The sequence below is a fragment of the Punica granatum genome, chromosome 1 (genome assembly GCF_007655135.1).
Source record: "Punica granatum isolate Tunisia-2019 chromosome 1, ASM765513v2, whole genome shotgun sequence".
Classification (NCBI taxonomy): Eukaryota; Viridiplantae; Streptophyta; class Magnoliopsida; order Myrtales; family Lythraceae; genus Punica; species Punica granatum.
In genome coordinates, this window is record NC_045127.1 from 27,954,529 (window position 1) to 27,965,335 (window position 10,807).

General features: G+C 38.0%; 1 non-coding gene across 1 annotated transcript; it reads left to right on the forward strand.

The window, feature by feature from the left end:
- The first annotated feature begins 9,562 nt into the window (after nt 1-9,562).
- Nucleotides 9,563-9,669, forward strand: LOC116193374. The gene has a single exon (XR_004154283.1). It is a non-coding gene; the product is annotated as a small nucleolar RNA R71 (small nucleolar RNA).
- Nucleotides 9,670-10,807: the final 1,138 nt, after the last annotated feature.

Below are 10,807 nucleotides of genomic sequence, written 5' to 3' on the forward strand. Positions count from 1 at the left end.
TGAATCATGTTTTGCGTGCATTTATAGGTAGATTTGTGGTTGTCTACTTTGATGATATACTCGTTTACAGCAAAAACTTAGATGATCATAAGGTACATTTGAAATCTGTCTTAGATGTGCTTAGGAAGGAAAAGTTATTTGCTAATATGAAGAAGTGTACTTTTTGCACCGATAAGCTTGTTTTTTGGGATTTGTTGTTAGTGCACAAGGTATACAGGTTGATGAGGAGAAGGTACGTGCAATCCAAGAGTGGCCTAGTCCCACAAGTGTAAGTAATGTTCGTAGTTTTCATGGACTTGCTAGTTTCTACTGGCGGTTCGTGAAGGACTTTAGTAGCATAGCAGCACCACTTACTGAAGTGATCAAGAAAAACGTTGGATTTAGATGGGGAGAAGAACAAGAGAAGGCGTTTCAGCTAATCAAAGAGAAGCTGACCAACGCTCCTTTATTATCTTTACCTAACTTTTCTAAAACTTTTGAGATTGAATGTGATGCTTCAGGTGTTGGTATAGGTGTAGTTCTCATGCAGGAAGGACGACCAATTGCTTACTTCAGCGAAAAACTAAGCGGGGCGGCCTTAAACTATCCAACTTATGATAAAGAGTTGTATGCATTGGTTCGAGCTTTAGAGACGTGGCAGCACTACCTATGGCCTAAGGAGTTCGTGATACACACCGATCATGAGTCCTTGAAACACTTGAAGGGCCAACACAAACTAAACAAAAGACATGCCCGATGGGTGGAGTTCATTGAGACGTTTCCATACGTCATTCGGTATAAGCAAGGTAAGGAGAATGTGGTCGTCGATGCACTTTCTCGCAGGTATGCATTACTCTCTACACTTGATGCAAAATTGCTTGGTTTTGAGCACATTAAAAATTTATATGCTGATGACCATGAATTTTGTGAGGAATATCGAGCTTGTGAGAAAATTCCTTGTGGTAAGTTCTTTAAGCATGATGACTTTCTGTTTCGAGAGAATAAGTTATTCGTGCCACATTGTTCCTTGAGAGAGTTATTAGTGCAGGAATCACATGGTGGGGGATTAATGGGACATTTTGGAGTAGCAAAGACTTTAGCTATTTTGCAAGAACACTTCTATTGGCCACATATGAAAAGAGATGTTGAGAGAATTTGTGGTAGATGCATTACGTGTAGGCAAGCTAAATCCAGAGTGCAGCCTAACGGTTTGTATACTCCTTTACCAATTCCTAGTGAGCCTTGGATTGATATTTCAATGGACTTTGTGTTAGGATTACCTAGGACTAAACGTGGGAGAGATTCAATTTTTGTGGTTGTGGATAGATTTTCTCAGATGGCACACTTTATTCCATGTCACAAAACGGATGATGCCTCGCATGTTGCTGATTTGTTCTTTAGGGAGATTGTGAGGTTACATGGCATGCCTAGAACAATTGTTTCGGATAGAGAAACTAAGTTCTTGAGCTATTTTTGGAAGACTTTGCGGTGTAAGTTAGGTACTAAGCTGTTATTTTCTATTACTTGTCACCCACAAACTGATGGTCAAACGGAAGTAGTAAATAGAACTTTGTCTACTTTGTTGAGGGCAATCATAAAAAAAAAAATTAAAACATGGGAAGAGTGTTTACCACATGTTGATTTTGCTTATAACAGATCTGTTCATTCCGCTACTAAATTTTCACCATTTGAAGTTGTTTATGGATTTAATCCTTTAACTCCATTGGATTTATCTCCTTTACCTTTGACTGAGCATGTTAATTTAAATGGCAAAAAGAAAGCTGAATTTGTCAAGCAGATTCATGAGAAAACAAGACTCAACATTGAGCGAAAAACGGAGCAGTATACAAAACACGCCAACAAGGGCCGTCATAAGCTGATTTTTGAACCCGGAGATTGGGTTTGGTTGCATATGAGGAAAGAGAGATTTCCGGCGCAAAGACACTCGAAATTGCTTCCAAGAGGAGATGGTCCTTTTCAAGTCCTGGAGCGCTGATCCCTTTGCAAATATATATAAAAATAAGCTCAAATTCTACCAGCAAGTGTACTGGGTCAGATCAAGTAATATAGTGATGAATAGAGTGTCGATCCCACAAGGATTAATTAAGTACTAAACCTATATTAGATTCTATTATTATCTAAGCAATCAAATTAAGAGAATTAACTAATTAACTACTAATCAACCTAAATCGTCACAAAGAGCAGAAAGAGAATTGTACGAAAATATATCAATTGAAAGTGGGAAAAACAGAATCCACCCTAGTTTCACTAATCAGATTGCCATCATGTTATATAGACTGATAGCTATGTGATTATTCAAGTGAGTTTATCAAGCCTTTAAAATTAAAGTCTTAAACCTCTAATTAATCAATCAGCTCCCGCATCTCTAATTAATAGTGGACTCTAAATTATAATCATACACCTTCCAGTGCTATGATTGTCTAATGCCCTAAATTAATTATCCCTAATGTCTTAGCGAATAACTAACTAGAAACATTGCATTAATCCCTGGATAATCTCTAATTAAACTAATTAACGCAGCTATCGCATTTAACTAATTAGTCTAATCAAGAATTCCTAACAAACACTATATCAACTCCCGTATCAATAGTGTGTCTAACAATTATAACCAATTAAGAATTAAAATTGAAATTATAGGAATTGCAATCATGAATCATCATATTAGCTACCTAGGGTTTCATCATATTCCCACAAAAGAAGCTTAGAATATCATGGAATTGAAAACACAATTATAATTCCAATGAGTCATTGCAATAGAATTCATATTCAGCAGTAAACTCAAGATATTGAATCCTAAAACAAAAACCCAACAATTCCTTTAAGGAATTATCTCTTCCACAATTCTTCGCTTCAAATCAATTGATCCAGGTGACGGCTCCAGACAAGACCCTCTCCAAAAACTCTCTAGGTTAAAAGAATGGTGAAAGATGGCTCCCCCCCTAGGGTTTCCTAATCTTGTTATGAGGAGTATTTATATCCACAACAAAAAAAAGATTTCCGAAAGATATATGCTGGCTCCAAATTGCGCAAAACTCCTCAATATTGCTCGTAATTCCATCTAAGTCCTCAAAGACCTACAATATCAAATTACACATAATTAAGCACCGACTTCTTATAATTTCTATAAAATTAATAATAATTTAACATGAATTGCACAATAAAATATGAGTATAATATGCCCTTATCAACTTCCCCACACTTGAACTTTTGCTTGTCCTCAAGCAAAATAAATAAGACCAAGGAAAGAAATCTATCAGAGAGAGTACAAATTTTCATATTCACTGATTTAAGCATTTGATATCTCATAATTTATTACTCGTTATTTTGTGGTGCCCACTGCTCAAACCAAACTGGAAACATGTGATCAGAGTACTACAGTTGAAATTAACCAGCTAATCTAGAGAAAGCAAATTTTAATCCAAGCGTTTAGCCTAAGATTTCTATTTCAAAAGTAAATACTCAGTCCTATAAGGAAAAATACACATTTAAACTTCATAGCTGTTAGCAGGCATATAATCCCTCTAATTTTCCCTCTAAGCAAGTCAACAAGGTAGTGAAAGCATATGGTATCTGCTTCGTCCCTAGGTTTTCTTCCTTTTTATTACAAGTCTTAATTTATTTTTTTGTTTTTGCATTCAATTTTTCCTTTCTGTTTAAGAAGCAAATTTTTTTTTTTTTCAAGTCCAATTTTTGTTTGAACTTGTGCCTTTCCGCTCTTCTCGTTATAGTGAGTTCATTGAGTCGGCACATCCCGGGCTCATCACCCAAGTGACCGGGTTTTAAAGGGACCCCTACGAACTCTTCCTCACTCTAACATTCAAGTTAGGATACTCATAACTCAATTCTTGAGTCATTGGAGTAAAGGCTATGCTTGCTTTTTTTTTTTTTGAATGCTCACTAACACTTTTCAGACTTCTTTTATAGGAATCACTAAGTACAAAGCTTCTTCTACCTCTTTCACTAAATGTTAAAGTGCTATTAGAATAATTAAAAAGAGGATATACTAACTAACTTTGCTTAGAAGTAGACCTGTTTATTTTTCACTTAAGGACTTGACCGACTCTTAAACTTCAAACTCTAGGGCTAAAAACTAGGTAAATTTGATTTCTAAAGATTTGACTAATTAATTTTAACTAAGTACAAAAATCACAACAGTGGTGAGTAGGGCGCCTAAGTGAGTCAATTTTTTTCAAACAATTCCTGAACAAATGCTATCAACAGTATTCTTCGTACAATCTCTAGATTTCAATAATTAAAAAAAATTAAAAAAAAAAAAAGAATTTGGCCTAACAATTGCCAGATAACTTAAGGACAATTATAATTCAAGGTGACAGGGAAGTATAACTATTTATCAACAAAGACAGGCATCAGATGTCATGAGTAACAAATTAAATCACAGAATTCAGACATCAACACTATACTCAATTTTATACTCCATCTGTTTAGTATCTCCCTTCCCCACACTTAGATTAAACAGTGTCCTCACTGTTCCTAATGTAGCTCTAGTAAAACGAAAATAAAAATAAAGAACATAAGAGAAAAAGAGATACTAGTACTTCCCCGGTTTCGAAAAATTAAGTTGAAGCAATTGGAGTTCCAACTGGTATAGCAATAGAGAGAGTCAGCAGTTGTTATCCACCCTGGCTTCAAAAACAAAAAGAAAACAACAAAAAGAACAAAAATAGCAGATAATCCATCTTAACTAAAACAATCAAATAGCAAATATCCCAAGTCTACCCAATGAGTGGGTGCTTGATAAAGTACAAACCAACAGCAAATCAAAATAAAACAAATGAAGTAAAAGAATTGAGAGCCAACAGGGACTTTAGCTCTCAGACATGGGCTGCCTCCCATGAAGCACTTAGTTTATAGTCGCTAGTTCGACTTTTCCAATTCTTCAACCGAATTTGCTAGATCCACCGTAGTGGCATCACCATCAATATTTTCCCCTTCAAAGTAATGCTTGAGAAGATGACCGTTTACTTTAAAAGTGCGGTCATCTTCTGACTTCAGCTCAACTGCACCATAGGGAAAAACATTAGAAATAACAAATGGTCCAGACCATCGAGATTTTAACTTACCTGGGAACAACTTCAAGCGAGAGTTGTATAATAGGACTTTCTGACCAGGCAAAAACTCTCGCTTTAGGATGTTCCTATCATGCCATCACTTGGCTCGCTCCTTGTATATCCTAGCATTTTCATATGCTTCCTCTCTCATCTCAGCCATCTGATTCAATTGGAGCAATCTCTTTTCACCTGCAGCTTGTAAATCAAAGTTAAGGTATTTTATGGCCCAATATGCTTTGTGCTCAAGCTCTACTGGTAGGTGACATGATTTACCATAAACAATCTTGTATGGGGACATTCCTATGGGGGTTTTGAAAGCTGTCCTGTAAGCCCACAATGCATCATCAAGTTTTAAAGACCAATCTTTCCTAGATGCATTGACTGTTTTCTCTAAGATACGCTTTATTTCCCTATTGGACACCTCAACCTGTCCACAAGTCTGTGGATGATAAGGGGTGGCAATTTTATGAGTAACTCCATATTTTGATAATAATTTTTCAAATTGCCGATTGCAAAAATGTGATCCCCCATCACTTATAATGGCTCTAGGTACCCCAAATCTTGAAAAGATGTTCTTTTTCAAAAATCTGATTACAACTCTGGCATCATTACTTTGTAGAGCAACTGCTTCTACCCATTTTGAAACATAATCAACAGCCACAAGAATATATTTATTTGAAAAAGAAGAGGGAAAAGGACCCATAAAGTCTATTCCCCACACATCAAAAAGCTCAATTACAAGAATGCTATTTTGTGGTACTTCATGTCTCCTAGAAATATTGCCAGTTCTTTGGCATGGAGCACAAGACATAATGTAATTCCTGCAATCATGAAATACTCTAGGCCAATAAAATCCACAAGATAAGATCTTAGTTGCAGTTCTTTCCACACCAAAGTGGCCTCCTGCTTCCTTAGAATGACAGTGTTGTATTATGCTAAGTTGTTCAGTTTCAGGCACACAGCGTCTAATTACTTGGTCAGCACAATATTTAAACAGATATGGTTCATCCCAAAAATAGTATTTCACATCATGCAAAAATTTCTTTTTCTGTTGAGATGACAAACCATATGGTGTGATGTTGCTAACCATGTAATTGACTATATCAGCATACCAAGGTAATCCTTGGATTTCTGCTACATGCAATTGTTCATCAGGGAACTTTTCATTAATGGGTGAATCTAAACAATCAGATTCCAAACGGGATAAGTGATCAGCCACTACATTTTCAGTTCCCTTTGTGTCTCTAATTTCCAGGTCAAATTCTTGTAGCAGTAGAATCCAACGAATTAGCCTAGGTTTAGCATCAGCTTTGGCAAACAAATATTTCAGGGCAGCATGGTCTGTGTATACTATGATCTTAGAACCTATCAGATAAGGCCGAAACTTGTCACATGCAAATATGACTGCTAAAAGCTCCTTTTCAGTTGTGGCATAGTTCTTTTGGGCCTCATTTAAAGTTCTACTAGCATAGTATATTGCATGAAATACCTTACCTCTCCTTTGCCCAAGTACTGCTCCTACAGCATAGTCGCTGGCATCACACATCAGCTCAAACGGAAGCTCCCAATTAGGTGCAACGATCACTGGTGCAGAAGTGAGTTTCTCCTTCAATAAATTGAATGCCTGCAAACAATTGTCATTAAAAACAAAAGCAGAATCTTTTTCAAGTAAATTACAAAGAGGTCTAGAGATTTTAGAAAAGTCCTTGATAAATCTCCTGTAGAAGCCAGCATGTCCTAAGAAGCTCCTTACTCCTTTTGTTGAAGTGGGTGGTGGCAACTTCTCTATTATCTCCACTTTTGCTCGATCAACTTCAATCCCTTTCTTTGACACCTTGTGACCTAAGACTATACCCTCTCTTACCATAAAATGACATTTCTCCCAGTTCAGAAGCAGATTAGTCTCCTTACATCTTTTAAGCACACAGCCTAAATTTGTCAGACAAGATTCAAATGACTTCCCAAAAACAGAGAAATCATCCATAAATATTTCAATAAAATTCTCTAACATGTCAGAAAATATAGACATCATGCACCTCTGGAAAGTGGCAGGTGCATTACAGAGACCGAAAGGCATTCTCCTAAAGGCAAAAGTGCCATAAGGACAAGTAAATGTGGTTTTCTCCTGGTCCTCGGGTGCTATATGAATCTGATTGTAACCAGAATAACCATCTAGAAAACAATAATAATCATGCCCTGCAAGTTTTTCTAGCATCTGATCAATGAAGGGGAGGGGGAAATGGTCTTTACGGGTAGCATCATTTAGTTTCCTGTAATCTATACAAACTCTCCACCCAGTCACAGTACGAGTCGGGATTAATTTATTGACCTCATTTTTAACCACAGTCATACCACCCTTTTTGGGCACTACTTGAACAGGACTAACCCATTTACTATCTGAGATAGGATAGATAATACCTGCATCCAACAGTTTAAGCACTTCTTTCTTCACTACCTCTTTGAGAGTTGGGTTAAGTCGCCTCTGTGGTTGCACTATGGGTTTGCACTCAGCTTCCAACATTATCCTGTGAGTGCAAATCAAAGGGCTGATCCCTTTGATATCTGCAATAGTCCATCCTATTGCCTCCTTGTGCTCTCTCAGCACGCTTAGGAGCTGTTGCTCCTGATCACCTGTCAAGGAAGAAGAGATAATTATTGGCAAAGTATCATCTATTCCAAGATAGGCATATTTTAAATGGCTAGGCAATGGTTTAAGTTCTAGCACCGGGGACTGTGTCAAAGATGATACTGGTTTTGTCGCACTAGTGCCCAGCTCCTCATAGTAGCGAGCCTTGATTTCTGATACCTTCTCCACAGATTCTTCCTCATGCTCATCATCATCACTCCAATCGTCCAGATCCCTAAGGACTGATTCCATTGTATCCACACCTGCTTTCTCCTCCACAGACTCAGAGATAAGCTCATCAATAATATCAATGGTGTAACATGATTTGCCATCATCAAATTTCTTTATGGCGTCATAAACATTAAAAGTTATTTGTTCATTCATAACTCTTAAAGTGAGCTTACCTTGTTCCACATCTATTAATGCTTTACCTGTCGCAAGGAACGGTCTGCCAAGGATCATGGGCACCTCTCTGTCCTCCTCCATCTCCAAGACTATGAAGTCGACTGGAAATATGAATTTGTCTACCTTCACCAGGACATTCTCAACAATACCCTTTGGATATTTGATACTCCTGTCAGCAAGTTGCAAGGTAATATGAGTTTTCTTGCATTCTCCAAGTCCAAGTTTCCTGAAAATAGACAGAGGCATTAAATTTATACTTGCACCTGAATCAATAAGAACGTTCTCAAAATGAAAATTCCCTATAGTACAAGGAACAGTGAAACTCCCCTGATCTCTTTGTTTGCGTGGTAAGTTAGGCAAGTCCTTTTGGAGAATCATAGAACACTCTCCTGTAAGCATCACAGGCTCACTCCCATCAAACTTCCTCTTTTTAGTGAGCAGATCCTTCATGAATCTAGCATATGAAGGCATCTGCTGGAGTGCTTCTGCAAATGGAATGTTGATTTGCAGCTTTTTAAAAACATCTAGGAATTTAGCAAATTGGGCGTCCAACTGTTGTTGCTTCAATCTTCCTGGAAAAGGGACAGGAGGAACATACGGTTTCACCCCTAGTGACTTCTGCCTTGGTTCCTCCACCTTTTGCTTACCTTTGTCTTTCTCCGGACTCTCCTCCTGAGTTTGAGCTTTTCTATTGACTATTTCCAATTCCTTGCCACTCCTCAGCATTATAGCATTGACACCCTTGGGGTTCTCTTCAGTGTTGCTGGGTAAAGACCCTGATGGTCTATTACTCAATTGCTGAGAAATCTGACTAATCTGACCCTCTAGGTTTCGAATAGTGGCTTGTTGATTCTGTAGCATGGTGTCAGTCTTTTGCATATAGCTCAACATGAGCTCTTCCATTCTCGACTGACTTTGCTGAGGTGGAGCATTCTGAGCAGGGCCTTGCTTTTGGAATCCAGGTGGCGGTTTAAGTGCATTATTCTCATTCCTCCATGAGAAATTAGGATGATTACGCCACCCGGGATTGTAAGTGTTCGAATAAGGCCCTTGATTACTCCGTTGGAAGTTGTTGACAAAGTTCACTTGCTCTCCATTGGGTGAAGCCGAGGGATTTCCAGACATGCATTCAAGAGTCGAATGTGGTCCTGAACACAACTCACAAAAAGCAACCTGATTAGTATTAAAAGAATGTGCTGAGGTGAGTTTACTTACCTGGGTAGTGAGAGCTGAAATCTGGGTTGTCAAATTAGCAATAGTGTCCATGTCATTGACTGATGCCACTCTTGATTTACTTCTTTCATTCTGCCAATTATGTGCACTGGAGGCCATCTCTTCTATCAAAGCACTTGCTTCATCATAATTCTTACCCATCAGTGCGCCTCCTGCTGCAGCATCTACTAGAGACCTCAATGTATCATCCAGGCTAAGATAGAAGACCTCAATTAGGAGATTATCTGGCAATCCGTGATGTGGGCACTTTCTGATTGCCTCCTTGAATCTCTCCCATGCCTCATAAAGTGATTCACCATTGAACTTGGTGAAGTTAGTGATTTCGTTCCTCAATCTTGCAGTCCTAGCTGGTGGGAAAAATCTCCTGAGAAACTTAGATGAAAGGTCGGCCCGGTGGTGATGGACTCTTGTGGCAGTGAATTGAACCAGGCTCTCGCTTTATCCCTAAGCGAGAAAGGAAAAAGCTGTAATCTAATAACATCATCAGTGACATTATTCATCTTTACCGTGTTACAGTATTGGAGGAATCCTGCAATATGCTCATCAGGACTCTCGTTGGGATATCCTCCAAACTGATTTGATTGAACCATCTGGATGAGTGCTGGCTTCAGTTCAAAGTTATTAGCTGGAATAGTGGGCCTTCTGATCGCAGAACCCATAATAGTAGGTACTGCATAGTCTCGAAGTGCTCTGGCAACACCCTGTATTTGGCGGTTGATGTCATCATCTGCCATCTCAACTACCTGCAATTCTTCCCTTCTTCTGTTCTCTCTTCTCAACCGATGCAAGGTGCGCTCTATCTCAGGATCTAATGGTAGAAGTTCAGCACTTCTACTCCTGCGCATAGAATACCTGCAAAGAGAACAAAAAATAAACACACAGTAAAGTGCGCCTAAATTAACAATAGAACTAAAGGTGGTCTAATATTAAGTTAATCCCCGGCAACGGCGCCAAAAACTTGATCCCTTTGCAAATATATATAAAAATAAGCTCAAATTCTACCAGCAAGTGTACTGGGTCAGATCAAGTAATATAGTGATGAATAGAGTGTCGATCCCACAAGGATTAATTAAGTACTAAACCTATATTAGATTCTATTATTATCTAAGCAATCAAATTAAGAGAATTAACTAATTAACTACTAATCAACCTAAATCGTCACAAAGAGCAGAAAGAGAATTGTACGAAAATATATCAATTGAAAGTGGGAAAAACAGAATCCACCCTAGTTTCACTAATCAGATTGCCATCATGTTATATAGACTGATAGCTATGTGATTATTCAAGTGAGTTTATCAAGCCTTTAAAATTAAAGTCTTAAACCTCTAATTAATCAATCAGCTCCCGCATCTCTAATTAATAGTGGACTCTAAATTATAATCATACACCTTCCAGTGCTATGATTGTCTAATGCCCTAAATTAATTATCCCTAATGTCTTAGCGAATAACTAACTAGAAACATTGCATTAATCC